The sequence below is a fragment of the Bemisia tabaci genome, chromosome 5, assembly GCF_918797505.1.
Source record: "Bemisia tabaci chromosome 5, PGI_BMITA_v3".
Lineage (NCBI taxonomy): Eukaryota > Metazoa > Arthropoda > Insecta > Hemiptera > Aleyrodidae > Bemisia > Bemisia tabaci.
The window spans coordinates 39,104,457-39,120,134 of record NC_092797.1 but is presented as its reverse complement, the minus strand read 5'-3'; the positions used below and the strand labels follow the sequence as shown (position 1 = coordinate 39,120,134).

Genomic DNA, 15,678 nt, shown 5'->3' with positions numbered 1-15,678 from the left:
TAACTCCTCATATTTCATCGTTCAAAATCGTCTATGATTTGAAGCAATTTCACTATCATGTACAGCTTTTAGGATATTTTTCTCTCGCTGAAGTACTACTCCACATTTGGAAAAATTGAACAATTCGTCGTATTCTGGGCGAAAAAACGTAACTAAATTTCAATATTGCCAAGTTTCTCTTGATAAATTGCATTTTCGTCGGTAGGATCTTGGGAATTTACGGCTGAAAATTTCACTGATTTTTCTTCTGATCTCATGCGAATGTCACAAAAAAGTTGGACAAAAATTGTGCAGGCACATTATTGTAAAAAATGTATTTATTTGAGTTAATTCTGCAACCTTGGAATGGAGTTACGTCTCTTCGTAAGGAAAACGACGAATCAGATACGGTGAGAATTACAACTCTGCTAAGTGCATTTTGAAAATTTTCTAAACTAATTCAATTGTTTTTATATAGTATACAACTGATGAAAATTTTCGTTTGGAAAAAAATTAAATTAATTGCAGTGAAACCGTTCAATGGGAAGAACTCTTAAATTGTTTCTGGAAAATATTTCAAGAATACAAATGACAATATTCCCCTTACAATATTTTCATTGTTGATATGATAAATCGATATACCGTAGAGATATACTGTAATAAATCACATTTTTTTAAAAATAAAAATCGATACCTAAATGAAGAGTGAAAATTGAAAACCTGGTAAGCGCTCCTGTATGTTGCTGAGATTGTGCAATGCCCTTCTCCTTTAACAAAAATTTAGCTGCTTCAGAATAACAACTTCTTTTAAAGGAAATATAACCAAAATTTAGGAAAATCTTAAAGCCCAGAAAACGGCGGTATTTATAGGTTTCTTAGTGATGAATAACACCAAGCAGTATCTTAACAACAGCCAATGGCACTTATTAGGTTTTGAATTTTCACCCTTAAATTTCTAAGGAAAGTTTTATTTACCTCGTCAGAAATAACTTTGTCGATGCATACACGTCTATTACTCCTGAGTCAAATGCCTAGGAAACATACAAAAACAAAATGTGGATTAGAAATAGGAATTGAAGTGGAAAAGCAAATTAAGAAATATGAATAAAACCAAAGATAGAATAACCGGTAAATTTCAATGTTTTAACTCAGCACATGCAATACATGTTTTGAGACGATTGGAGCCTGCTCTCTGCAGTAAGTATAAGCAATCTAATGATTCATTGTAAGTTGTTTTACATCCGTCATTTGTACAATACAATACCTAGTGAATTAAGAGTAATACAACACCTCTGGGGTCAAAAATAGCATAATAACAGGGTATCACGAAGTAAGCTCGTCGGCCTACAGAAGTGTGTTCAGTAGGTCAAAAGAAAACATTTTTCCTGTAAATTTTCTCTACAATTATTCTCAGTTTGATCACGGCCTTCTCCCCCAGTTTTTGGGGATCTCATCGTACCTTCTGAGTTTTGACGATAGTTTTGTGACACAACTCGAGAAAAATGGGAAGAACTTATCATTTTAGCAGAGCTTTTTAAGAGCTCATGGCTTAAAACTATGATGAACTTATCAGACAAATGTCAAATGCTCTGAAATGTCTACACTCGCCTCAAACTAATGCATTCAATATCTCCTGCACACTCCCTCTGCAATCATACTTTGAGAGATATTTTTCTCATGGATATGAACTTTTCACCTCATGAGTGTCTCCAGCGCTTTTAACCCAATCAAAGTGGAGAATGAAAGTGGTCAGTGCCGAACGGCCCGATATAGTTCATTTTATGTTTTTTTCAGGAAAATGTTCCCGGATGATGGAAAAGGCGCTATTTTGATGAAAGTTACGTTCAGAGTTGAACATCCTCACCAATGCCACCACTTTGACACTCTACTTTGGTCGTGTGAAAGCTTCTATAAATTTCTTTCTTCGGACAGAAAGTTGGTATTTTTTTGGCCACCGTGCGTGACAGTCAGTTGAACTGAAAATTTCAGTTCAGAGGGAAAAAGCTCATTTGAGCACACTTCTATCTCAAAGTTACAGTTTACATTTCTTTCTTGATACCATAAAAACCTCTTAATCGGATTTGTTTACATCGATCCTCAAAAGCCAAATAAAAAACCTGAAACTGATGAGCCAGAGAATGGCGCTTATACAGGGTGTTCCAAAAGTCCCGCTCCCCCGCTAACTTTTGAACTGTTCGCGCTAAAAAAAACGAACATTTGGGAACATTTTTATCTAATAGGGCAATAGCTGCACTTGCAAGAGCTATCACTATATTATTAATGGATCGTGATTTTAATAGGTCTTTTCATGATCCTTTGGCCTTTGGGAGGTGGAGATCCTATTTTATATCCGCGCTCATTCTGGTTTTTTGGCCATCCAGAGGTTTATGTCCACGGAAAATAAAGTGTCAGGAGTTATCCTCTAAAATTATGGTACTATACTCCAATTTGCTGGATGATATGGACATTTCTAATTAATTGTGGTAGTACGGCAACTCAAGTTAGGGTAGCACCGCAACATTTGGGTTAGTTACCTAATTTATTGCACTGGAAAAAAAACACATTGGATCTAGAGTCCAGACTCTTAAAAACACCGACAAGAAAAAATACTCTTGATTCAATCAGATTTAAGCTTAAATCAAGGACGAAGCCTCTTAATTTGAGCGGATTTCCTTTTGATTTAAGCTTGAATCTGATTGAATCAAGAGTCCTCTTTCTTGTCAATGTTTTCAAGAGTCTGGACTCTAGATCCGATGTGTTTTTTTTTTCCAGTGTGGGGTGTTACCATCATTAATTGGGGTGCCACCATCATTAATTGGGGTACTACCACAATTAATTGGAAATGTCCATATCATCCAACAACCTCGTGCTTTTTTTCCGTGTTTATCTTCTGGGGGGGGGGGGTAAATATTTCAGCCCCTCCCTGACGGGGGGCGGGGGGCTCCCAACTTTTTTTGAGGGAGCGGACTTTTTGAACACCCTGTGCGGGTACTCTAGGCTAATCGACGTACGCACGCGTGAGAGGCCGGGCCGGAGACGGATTGCGGGAGCTTAATCCATGAACTTGAACTGATAAAGGCGTCTAGCCCGGGGTCTCGTTCGGCGGGCGCAGGGCATGGCTTACGGATCCCGTTAAGCAAGTGGGTTTTCGAACGGGCCCGCGGAGCCGCAGAGGAGGGCGAAGGACACCTGATGGCCGGATGGCAGCCTCGCCGGGCTTGATTAAATTTACGCATGTGCGCGCCGCTTTTAGTTCAACTCTCCCGTCCTCGAGAAAAACGCCGTAACTGCACTGCCGTACTCAGGAAGAATGCCGTATGCGCCTTCAGACGTTGCCAAGTTCCCTCCAATAAAAACCGAAATTACTAAGAACACAGTGAGAATTACTTTCTAAAATTCTCAGTCAATTTTGTTCGCAATTTGATCTAAAATATCTGAAAATTTCACTGACAAAAATAAAAAAAAGATTGGTAGAATTGGTATTTTACACAGCGTTAATTCACAGCCAATTCTGCCGGAAGAAAGGTAAACGTTACTATATACTAGTACAGGTAACCATTCCTCTGGCAGAATCGACTTGAGGAACGGTAAATTCTACCAATCTTTTTTTTCAGTGTTCAAAGAAAAATATGCGTAACTTCCTCAAAAATACTTGTTTCATCCGGGGAAACTGGCTACTCTCGAATGTTCATACGGCGTTCTTCCTGAGCACGGCAGTACAGTCAGACGTTGCCGATAGTACCTTTAACTGCAAAATCGTTTTCTAAAAAAGGTTATGAATTTTTGCCTTCCAAATTTTCAGATACTTTTGATTGAATTTGGCATACAATTCATCGATAAATTCAAATGAAGAGCTGTTATCATTATCCAGAAAATTTTTATTTTATTGATGGAGATTTTTTATCATCCGAATGTTCTTACGATGTTTCTCCGTAGCACGGCAGAGTTAAGACCCGATCACACAACCTATCGAGTCACGGCTCGCGCTCAGATCCACCGCTATACCTCGCAGTGGAGCCGATCCGTATAATCTTTGGATTATGCCTTCTCGGATTACGTGATTAGACATTGATACGAAAGATTTCGACCCTGCCTCACCTATCGAAGCTAAGTGGATAAGTAAAGTAAATTGACGGTGCAGCTGCCGAACCACTCATTCGAAAATTCCGATGACATTTTATTTTTTGGAGAAACTACCTCTGCTTTTCTTTGACAAAAATTTTAGGGAAAATTCTTGAAAAATTAAAGAAAATCTATCGAATTTTGTGCCGAAACTGCCTTCCGAGCCTTCTTTGGTGAGGTTAAATGTGACTGGAAATTATCGACGTCGTAGACCAAGAAACGTGGTTTGCTACCCTCCACCATTGAATTTTGAATTGTTCAGTAAGAAACGATTAAACTTCACAGATTAGATCAATTTCAGCAAAATGGTTTTTAGGGATAGATTTTACTTTATCTCATTTTTTATACGTACTTTTCATGAAGGTTAACGTTGGAGGATTTCTTTAAACTCAATAAGAACCCATCTCCTAAGTTTCCAATTGCTTACATCTTTAAGACCAAAAAAAAAACCGAAAACTTTAGTACCACTGCTTATTATAGTCTCTCTATGATAGCTTAACGGCATGCACTAAACGCATATTCAAAACTTTGATAAATCGACGAGTCTGATCAGCTGCCCCCCCCCCCTCCTTTTTACCCTTAGAGCTATAGGTCGTTTCTTAACTGAGTGACTCAGTTATTTTTGGGTGTTAAACTTTTTAACGGGTGTATAGTAGAACAGTGAGACTGATGAATGTGATTTTCAGCGATCCGCCCAGTAATTTGGCCTAACGGGGCGTTACTCTTCAAACACATGACCCAATACGTCAATTATCAGAAGTCATTAGTTAAATACTAGTGCTAGCTCTTGAAATTAGCGCTTGTACACCATAAGAAGCCGATAGGGTGATTTGCATATGCACCGTAGAAAAGTCTCATTCGCGCCATTGATAAAATTCCGACTACTTTTTAAGTGTAAAGTCTCTAACATATTTTTTTATGGAACTTACAAATGAAGAAGTTGGAAAGAGAATTCTGATCTAAATCGCAGATCTCTGATCTTGTGTATTGCGTACTGTTCATGGAGTTAACGCGGAGGTGTAAACAAAAAACTTGGGCCTAACACCTTCCGATTTATTCAGCAAAAGCAATACTATAAATGTTTTGAGAAGCGTTGAAAAAATCATACTTTAGTTCCACAAGAGCACTTTCATGAGTGAAATGAACAGGCGATTTCCTAACAAAAGGAAGTATTAATTGAAGAAAACTAATGAAAATATTTTAAGAATCAATTGCGTGATTTTAATAAACAGTGTCCTAGTGTTTATAAAAGTTTAAGTTTCATGAGATTTTTTTTTTTTAAAAAAAAAATAAAAAATGTCAAATTTTTTAATCACCCCATTAGGATTGATTTCATGTGACAGAAGAATGTTCAAGATGATTCTTACATTTTTTGTATATCAAGAATATGTTTGATCCGTGTGAATTTATCAAGTGAAAGTATCCGAACAAATGAGCTCAAAGCTGCCGACGCGGCAGCTAAATTTTTTTTCTCTTCAAAATTGGCTCCTGTTTTTTTCTGTAATGCAGCCCATCAATCGTTTTTGATAATTTCGGATGAAAAGTCAGCAAAGACGTCATCAGAGAAAGTAGTTTTGCGGAAAGAATGTATCATCGGTTATGGTAAGTTGGAGTAAGACTCGATTTAATGTCTCAGTTTCTAAAAATAAATATGAATAAAAATTACACACAAGTAGATACTGAGATAAAAATTGACGTAAAAGGAATACACGAAACCATCTTAATTTTTACTCCAAAACTCAGTTTTCAATTGCGGTCAGAGGGAAAATCAATGTAGATTCAAAATCAGCATGATCTAACTCATTTTAATCAATAATGCGGTAACCCAAGACCTCACGAATTTTTTTTAGCGGAAAACATTTTTGATACAAATTAAAATTATTTAGCGTGTAAAAGACAGAATTTATCAACGCGTACGACTACATGTTTAAATTTAAAATAATGAAAGGGATATGAGCAACCCTCCTCTTAGAATAAATCTGTGAATTACAGGCATAATTACAAGTAAAACTTTACAGAGAACACTTTAACCTGGAATAAAATTTAGTAATCACGAAGCCACAACAAGCTTTTGATAATCAACCCTAATGATGGATGCTCACAAAAAATACCCTAATGTGATCCTCGAACATTATACTCAAACTCACATTTTTCAGAAGATTTTTATCTGATTGGCTAGATACGGTCTTATAGCGCCTCATGAAAGTTACCCGTTGAGGGTATGTTTGGCCATGATAGAAAGAAATTATCAACATAGTCTTTTTTCCCCTTATTTGTGGCACATTGGACCGGATCATTATTAATTAATTTTTTAGGGGAAAAGAACAATGCTTTTAGAAATCAACTTAAAAGTCACAGGTTTTTATGAGGGACCCTGATATCAGTGGCAATCAGAGACGAGGAGTTCAGGACCTGAGCACGTGAAGTTATATTTTTTGAAAAAGTGAAATAAATTGATTGCTCATTTTAACCAGAGCTAGACACAAGGCGTTACATAAAAGAAATTGAAAGTCATAACTCTGTTTTTACTCCCTTATCGGATCATGAGATTTAGCTTTTTTCAGGGCAGAGGGTTGCAACTATTTTTTAACATCAAACTTTTGTTTTTTAAAATCATAATAATGTTACTTAATGACATGGACTGAGCCCCTCAAATGATTTCATGCAAAAAATGTACGAAATTTTTACGAGCATGATGGAAACAACCCTAGCGGTCAGTCTAAAACACAGGTATCGCTTCGATCTTATAGCTTCTCCTATGAGTACAGCCAGTAATTTTTGATCGCCGTGATAAGAAATACAATGTCAGCATACGATTGGATTTTGGTCAGTGGCTACGAGGTAATATAAACTGACACTGTGTGTTGGTCCAAAACTAATTATTCAGAACTCGTCACTGTTCAAGAATCTACCATCAACAGATCATGAAAAAAATTGGTTTGGAAAAAGCTGCATTGAATTTTCAGCACAAAATATCCCATAAAATGTGTTTGTAAGAATTGTGATATTTACTGTGTGTACCATTCTGTCCTCAAATTGATACCGAAATGTCGAAATACATCGAGGACATTTTTTTAAGTGATACACAAATCTAAGTGCACGGTACCTTAGACACTCGCTGATCATTATCTGACCGTAGACTTTTATACGCGGTTAGTACTTGCAATGCTAGACATTGCTTTTGGTAAAGTTCGATTGTGATGTCATTATCGTCCAGACTTTGTCCAAGAATTTTGTGTTTCTACATTACTGGGCGGTAACCCAGGCGCTTGCCAGGTCTAGTTCAAGTTTAGCCGCCAACTTGTTTCCGTTCCACGCGCTCCGCAAGTCACCAAGCCACACACCGCACCAGCGGCGTGGCGTGCTTTGCGATACATCGATTGATGTGCCGTTTAAACCTATGGAAAAGAATCGATATACAGGGTGTTTGCAACGAACACCTTAATAATCGATTCTTTACTACAGCTTCAAATGCGGACATATCGATAATCGATCATTCACGCCTCGCCAATGCACCACACCACTTTTCAAACATTCTCGCGAGCTTGAAAGCTTCGAACAACAAACATATGCACGCACATTGTCGTCATGTGGTGCTAAAATAACCTCAAAAAGGACCATGAATTTGATTCTTAATATAGTCTAGTGTTTCAAAAGAGCGTGTGTCTGATTGGTTAAAATTTCTCCGCACAAAAAAAAAAATAGGATATTGACAAAATGAACGTTACTTTCAGACCATCCATTAATCGATTCTGAAAATTTTAAAAGCCATGTCTTTGCACGAGAGTTATATTGAGCCATTTATTTTAATTATTTTCTTTTTTTAAGTTTATTAAGGAAAACTAAAGTTGAGGAACAATAATTCTGATTCATAGTTTGAATAATCTCAGATTTTGGAAGGGAAATTAGGTTAACATAGTTGGTCCAAATTTCGTAATGGCTTCGATAGGTTGTGGAATATCTAACCCTAGATTAAATATTTATTACAGATGAAAGTCATTTCTTCCTTGGTATGTTTGATTTGAGTTAAAAAATCCTCAGAGCGATATAACTTTTTACTAATAAGTTGGTGTAATCAAATTCTGCAAGTATGCCGTATAAAATGTCAATGCCATGTAAGAGAGTGGAAATTACTTTGATTACTTTTACTTTTTTTCAGATCATAATTCACCTATTCACCTATGCGGGGAGGATGGTGAAATAAGGTTAGTTAGTTTTTTATTTTATCGAATGAGGGATCCCCTTTAATGATAATAAATCTATTAATTGGATAGTAAAAGCACGCGGTCATCGTACTTTTAAGGAAATATCCATATTATGATCGATTTTAGCCTAAAGAGAGAGGATTTTAATTCAAACTGAGTAAGCCATTTTAGATGACTCTGTTCTATCTATATTATTTCTTTGTTATTTTTTATGTATTCCTATGTTCAAGACATACTCATTGGACCTGTCAACGCAATTGACAAAATGTGCACGTTACTTTAATAACTGATGGTGCAAGCCTCAATTTCTAAAGAGTTTAACCTATTTTCCGGGGTCCTCTTATAGTAAAGTTTACTACACAAAGTATATTGGAAAAAGTCGACTTGTAACGTAGAGTTTTACTTCCTTGCACTTTGAAAACTGTATCAAATGCCATTGGATGATTAGAATTCCTGCGCTATAGAACAGCGTAATAAAAAATTTAAACATTCCCCGCTAGACTTGAAAAAATACGGATAAGCCGTTATAATTTAGAATTTCAGACATGATAAAAATGTATCTCAAAGACATCCATTCCGACATAATTTCTGAGGCACTACTTCAGCGTTGTCAGATGGTTCTCGTCTCGAGGTTCCCATTGCGCTTATTTTAGCTTAGGATGTCACGCACAAGTTCGTGAGAATTTTGATCGTGGTGAGTTGAGGGAAATCAATGCAACTTTTACTTTTTATAAAAAATAGAATTAATTTGTAGAACGAACGTTCAGGAATTACTATTTAAATGATTATGATCAAAAAACTTTTTCCAAGCTTTTTAAGCAAAGAACTAGCTGAAAAATAAGCTTCGCTTTCCCTTGTTAAGATATAAATGATAATAATAGTAAGTAAAATAAAAACTTGGCTTCCGAGAGAGGACCGTTGCAGGACAGGAGCGCAGGACTGAAAATTTGCCGCACGGCACTGAAGCCGACCAAATTTCGCGAAACACAAACAAACGGAAGAAAATCGATGATCGGTGAAATGACTTTATCCCACCGCCGACTTGCAGGAACTTTTTCCGGCCGTCGAAACACACGAGATTTCACACACACAACACAAATTTCCTTCCTCCGGGAAACAGAACAGGAAACAAAAAAAGGTACGTGGATGCGATAATTACCTTTGGAAACAAATTTCACACAGAAATAACCCACGCGGCGGGAGCGGCGAACGGTCGCGGAAAACGGGCGCGGGAAAACGGCGGGAAAACTCGGAGCCGTGAGCGGCGATCGCGAGATAAACACTGCGGGGGATACGGGATGGTGGAGCACTACACTGAGAGACACTCACCGACCGTTGGGATGCCACGCGCTCGCTGTATCGAACTGGGCGACATGTTTGCTTTCACCAAGGCAAGGCGTTCGGTGGACTAAATGGGGTCAGCCTGCGCCCCCCCCCCTTCCCCTTCCCCACCCTTGACCGGCCCACATGCCGAGCTGAAGAGCTGACACCAATATGTTTCACTCTCTTCCTTGGTCCTTGGCGAAAAGCAAAAGGGATGCGTGCCCCAAGTTGGGGGATGTTTTTCGGGGCGCGATGGGAGGCTGGTGGGGGCCCCCGGGCGGGGGGCGGGGAGGTGCGAGGATTGTGGGTAACGACCTGGTGCGGCGCGCCGGCCGCGGGTCGTTGCGTCCTTCAGTGAAAGCGAGAAACGATGATGCCAAGCGCAGGTTTAAATTCGCCGAGTTTTTCGCGAAAAGGCTTCGTTGGTCGCGCTATGCAAAGTGCGGTAAAATCTCGCAAAGGCAAAGTACAAATAAGAAAAAACGCCTAAGTCAAAATTACTGAGAGACCCTGGACGCTTCCATAAAGCGCTATGTAAAAACCATAAGAATAAAACGAATTTTTGGGGGGTTTTTTGCCGAGGATAAGTTGCTTAAGCCGATGAGAATTTTTAGAAAAACCTTATCAACGTTCGACTTTTGACATGGACTGAAGATAATTACTAGCGATTCGAAAATAAAAAATGAAAAAAGCGGATGTTAAACGAAAGCCAGGTAACGTACCACGTACCTGTATTTGTGTGACTTTTGACGTCCTGTCAATGACGAGCTTTTTCTTGCACTTGAAAATACTTATTTTACTTCGTTTACTTTTCTATCGCTGCGTTTAAGTCTCCAAGCTTTCTGGTGTGTTTCTCGACTCAATAAATGCATGTATTTTGAAAAATTAGATACATATACCTAGGTGTCATTTTATAGCACCCCTTGGTGCCCCATAACACGTGCCGCCACTGCCTCCTTCCCGAAACACATCCTTTCGGGAATCGAGCAACTTGACATTTCTGCTGGTATCCCTACCCTCCAGCCCTTTCAATATGCCTTTTTAGGGAGGCTCCCAATCCAGGGCCTTCTTTGGCAATCTGGGTCCTGTCATTTTCAAGATGGTCCTAGTCTATATTTGTAAGTTTAGTAGCTACAATCAACATAGCTTATCACAAATAAGTTACATGGTGGAAAAAAAAAAAAAAAAAAAAAAAAATTAAAATAATTTAATTCAAACGTCAGATCGAATCTAATCAATTTAAATAGCTGCTTATTTATTGAGCTTTGACAAATTTCGTCGAGGCTAACTAATTTTGGTGGTAAATGTTTGGAGTTATAAAGATAAAAACAAGTCACCCATATCTCTCAGAATCATGAGCATCTCAAAGATAGAAAAACGTATACCTATCATGATGATAGTAACAATCTATGATATAATTATATCATGATACTAGAAATAATTAGGCACCGAAAGTACGAGATTAAATTAGATAATTAGTTATGAATCATTTATAAACACTTTAAATTATCCATTAAATTAGTGTTGATAAAAAAAAAAAAAAAAAAAAAAAAAAAAAAAAAAAAAAAAAAAAAAACTAATGAACTGAAAATTTAACATAGAATGATAAGGGAGGAAGATACAAGTAGAACTTTTTCAATTCTTTGCAGAAATTATTTTACGATTGCTCTAATTTTACCGAGAATGGCGGATTACAAAACCGGAACGTAAGTAGGCAGCTTTAAATATGCAAACTATCGGAGAATTTATTGAAAATCAGTTCAGTTTTATGCGAGCGGGATGAAGCCATTAAATCCAACCAAAAAAGCTGCCGGGTAGCGAGTTATCTCGATGGGGAACACGCCGGTGTACTTATAGATCGGCCTTCGAGCCTTACTTTTCCTTTAAAAGAAGTAATCTTGCGCGTGCAATTAAGTGGGTTAATGACCATCCCTGCAAGTGGTTTTGTTTTATTGGAGGAGCTTGCATTTATTTATTTTTTACACTTGCCCGTTCGCGCCATCAGCACTGCCGTGCTAAGGAAGAACGCCGTATGAACATTCGAGAGTTGCCAAGTTTCCCCAGATAAAACATGTATTTTTGAGGAAAGTCATACATGTTTTCCCTTGAAATTTTCTAATATTTTAAATTAAGTTTGGAACAAAATTGTCTGAAAAATTGGAAGAAAAATATGTAGAATCGTCCCAGAAAATTCTTTGGTTATGAAAGGAAATATGGCAACGCCTGAAGGCTCTTACGGCGTTTTTCCTCAGCGCGGCAGAGCAGGACTCCGGAGAAGCAAGTTCGTCAGTGGTGAGGCGCGAAATATCGATTTTCGATATCTCCCTATTTGAAGCTATGGTGAAGAATCGATTATTAAGGTGTACCCTGCTTATCGATCTTTATCCGTAAGTTTAAATGGAAGATAGATCGATATATCGCAAAGCACGTCACGCCACTGAGGCTCGCCATGATTTACGGCGCGAAATAGGTACAAACGGCGAAACGTTTCGCCTTTAATTGCGCCAATAAAAACTGTTTAACGATCGGAACAGTTTCGCACTGGCAAAGCGGTGGCTAGGTGTTTGACACATTCCCCATGAAAGCTCGCCTCATGGCCTCATCAAAAGAATAGAGCGATCCGCGCTTTTTGACCAATTTTACTTATCTTCTCGCGGTGCTCTCTAATTTACTTCCCACGCAATCAAACCCATAAGATATCCGCATTGAAAAAGGGAATAAGAGGATAAACGCCTAATTGTCAAAGATTGATGGAATGTTTGGGTGGGAGACGAGCGACAACTTCAATGAACCTGTTCGAGGATACATTTTTATCGCCTCGATGTTAAACATTTTAGAGTTTTCATACGAACTTTATAAAGGTCAGTTTTTTTCGTCAATTAAGACATGAGTAGCTACTTAATGCTGCTATGTGGACCATCACGTTTGGCTGAAAGACTTCCGCCTTAAAGCTGCATGCTCAGAAAAAAACGATGAATGAGAATTCGAATGTTTAGAATGGATTCAGTGTACGCTCGGTGAATCCAAGGGAGAAAAATTCAGTTTCCGAAAACATGAACTTTCCCGGAAAACTGTAAGACAGCAAACTCTCATACAAGCTAACACGATAATTACTCGCGTTTTTGAAAGTCATCGAGAAGGTTCTCGGTGAATTTTCGGGAACTTCCCCGATTATTCCCAAAAGCTCTCCCTATCCCGACACTTAATTTTCCCGGAAAACTTTGCCCCTTAGTATCAACTCATTTACGGCATCGGTGATGCATCGAAATTTTCACTCAGAAAATGTTTTCGTAATTCTAAGTCAACGGTCTCCTTTTTGTAAACGCACCAAATCTAAGTCCACGGTATACCACTTGTCGGCCGCCTGTGGTGTAGTGGCTGTAGCGCATGCTCTATGATCAGGAGGGCCCAGGTTCGACTGGCTAGGTGACCGCGTGACCCGAGTTTAATGATCTCAAACGTTACCAGGGGCTGGCTAGATTAGGGGCTGAGGGGGATGAAACTTTCGGAACTCCAAGCGTTGGACTCCAAGCGTCAACCCCCACCCCCTCCTAGAATGCTTGAAGTAGGAAAAAAAAACTTTAAAATTGTTTCATCCCGCCTTTCCTCTTTACTTCCAAGGTGCGTCGATCGTGCTATTCCCTGCCGACACAGCGAGATCGTACGTTTCAAATTACGATAAAAATCGCTCAGCACCATCATCGACCAGCCTACACCGAACCGATGGAACATTGAATTCCGGCGGGCATGTATTAGTCATTTCCAAAGTCAAACTGTTATTTGAATGTTGGTCACGCCTCGGGATCAACTTTCACCCAATTGAAAACTTGCGGCGGCGGCGGGCAATTTGGAGACAACACTCGGGACTGCCCACGCCGCGCCTCCGCCCGCGGAGCAAGAAACGCGCATCTGCAGAGGGGTTCCTATCGGAGTTGGGTGGTTCTTGATGGGAGCGGCGCAGCGGCGTTGGGGCTGGAGCTGTCACAGGTAGGATGCTTTTGGAGCACGGATTCGAACGGTGGGAGCATCTCTCTTACCGAGATCAGGCCACCGATTGCGCATGCGTCGCTCGGACCGGATCAATTAGAAATTTAAGCGGATCGAAACTAGACTGAGGAAGAACAGTAGCCTCGCATGGTTCTAATCCTTATCGAGAGCTGCTACCCCCCCCCCCCCCTCACCGGTCCATGTTCTAGGCGTAGCTGGGACAATTTTATACAAGAAGCGCAAAGGTTCATTAATCCTTCTTGAGGGTCTTTTAGTATTCACTGACTTCATATAATCACGATTTTTAGTATTCACTGTCTTCATATAATCACGATTTTATAAGGGGGGAGGGGGGACACCTCCCCCCAGGAAGTACTGTAGCCTCCGAGAAGGGGGTATGCAGGGAATCTGGGGCCACGGAACCATCATTTTTCTTGATTTTCAGAAATTTTTCTTCTATTATTAGACCCCAATTCCAAAAATTCTTTAGGGGGAAGGCACCCCCCCCCCTCTTCAGGCAGTACTGTAGCCGGCGGGGGAGGGGGGTGTGCATGGGATCTGGGGCCACGAAACCATCATTTCTCGTGATTCTCAGAAATTTTTATTTTTTTGGTAGACACCCCCCCCCCTCCAGGAAATCTTCAACTGGAGAACCCCCTCCCCCCCCGCCCTGTCTTCACGAAAAAGTTTCGACTACACCACTGCCGTAGGACCTTCTACCTTAGCCCATGCTATTTCTGCTTTCTCATCATTCTAATTAGCTCATAGTAATGATATATCTTTACAATCAAGAGTTGAACACTTCCTTTCCATCAAAACATGCAGCTCCGAGAGGGAAAGGTCTAAAAAATTTGCCCCCCCCCCCCAAAAAAAAAAAAGCAAAAAACAAAAAAAGTATACTTTTGCTTTTTTAAAGGTAATTTTGCCCTAAACCTGTTATGAAGCACCGGTAAATTTCTGAATATATCACTACCTCTGAGATCGATGCACTCAGCAGAAAATGTCCCGTGCGTCGACTTTTTTCTCACTTTCAAAAAGGGAAACATTTGTTTTATTATTCCGACCTATATTCAAAGAGTGCGGGGACGAACTAGGCAATGTCAACATAACCGTTCAAAAGAAGAAAAAACCTAAAAAGATACGCCAGCCTATCTTGCTACCTTCCACTGTAATAAAAGGATAAGCACTTATGCTTATCGAACTTTTCCTAAAGTTGGGACTTGCCACTTTCTTATGAAAAAAAAGTTTTCTATGTGCTGATTTACAGACTAGGCAAGAAACCGGTGGCTAATATGAAGACAACCAAGAGACCAAAAATGTACGAAAAATGGTCCAAAACGAGTAAAATGAAAAATTAGCTTACTTGAGTAATGGTAAAAGGTAACTCCAATATCACAATATCACCGCCACGGGAGCACGAGATCACAGCTGTAAATCCAGACACGAGAAAGCACAGCACAAATCACACAATCACAACACGCACAACAAATGAGCAGCTCGGTGGCCGGGTAAGGTGTATAAGTAGAAAAGAAAGTAACTATTCGGTCGGCGGGTTTGTTTAGAGGGGAGGTGAGCGCTCAGCGGCGGCGGTGTGATGCAACATTACGGTGGTCTCGATTTTGGTAGGCAATCGCCGGGCCCCACCAGGATTTCCGTGGCCCCGGACTCCCCCATCTCCAGACCCCGGATCTAAAGGGCCTTCGGATCGCCCCCGCCCAGCTTCGAGCGCCCCGTTGACGTCATCGGTGAGGTAACGGGAGAGAGAACGCGGCGCACTCCTCAACGGTCACATCCGTTTCGTTTCGCTTTGAATTCTAATTTTTTTACTGCTCCCGTGCTCTACCCTCTTACTTTCGATCTCTATGGTCATTTGGAGCCCCCGTCACCCAGGAACTCTAGGACATTCTTTCAACGCAATTTCAGCACAACTGCAATGAGTTCAATTGCTCAATATAAACTCATATTTTATCCATAATACATGGTGATGTAATCAGCCAAAATATGGGGTGAGATACACTGGAAAAAACCACATTGGATCTAGGGTCCAGACTCTTAAAAACAT

The 15,678-nt window shown here is 39.7% G+C and overlaps 1 protein-coding gene across 2 annotated transcripts in view; it reads right to left on the bottom strand.

The window, feature by feature from the left end:
• Nucleotides 1–15,280, bottom strand: part of LOC109040867 (transmembrane protein dusky-like) — a 95,968-nt gene extending 80,688 nt beyond the window's left edge. Inside the window, exons 1-2 of one of the 2 annotated variants that reach the window (XM_072300686.1) lie at nucleotides 14,980–15,280; nucleotides 955–1,010 (exon numbers count right to left, since the gene is read on the bottom strand). The gene's annotated coding sequence lies outside the window, so the exon portion shown is untranslated. Of the gene's footprint in view, nucleotides 1–954; nucleotides 1,011–9,465; nucleotides 9,656–14,979 lie in introns of those variants that run through there. The other variant, XM_019056959.2, reaches the window with a different exon arrangement.
• Nucleotides 15,281–15,678: the final 398 nt, after the last annotated feature.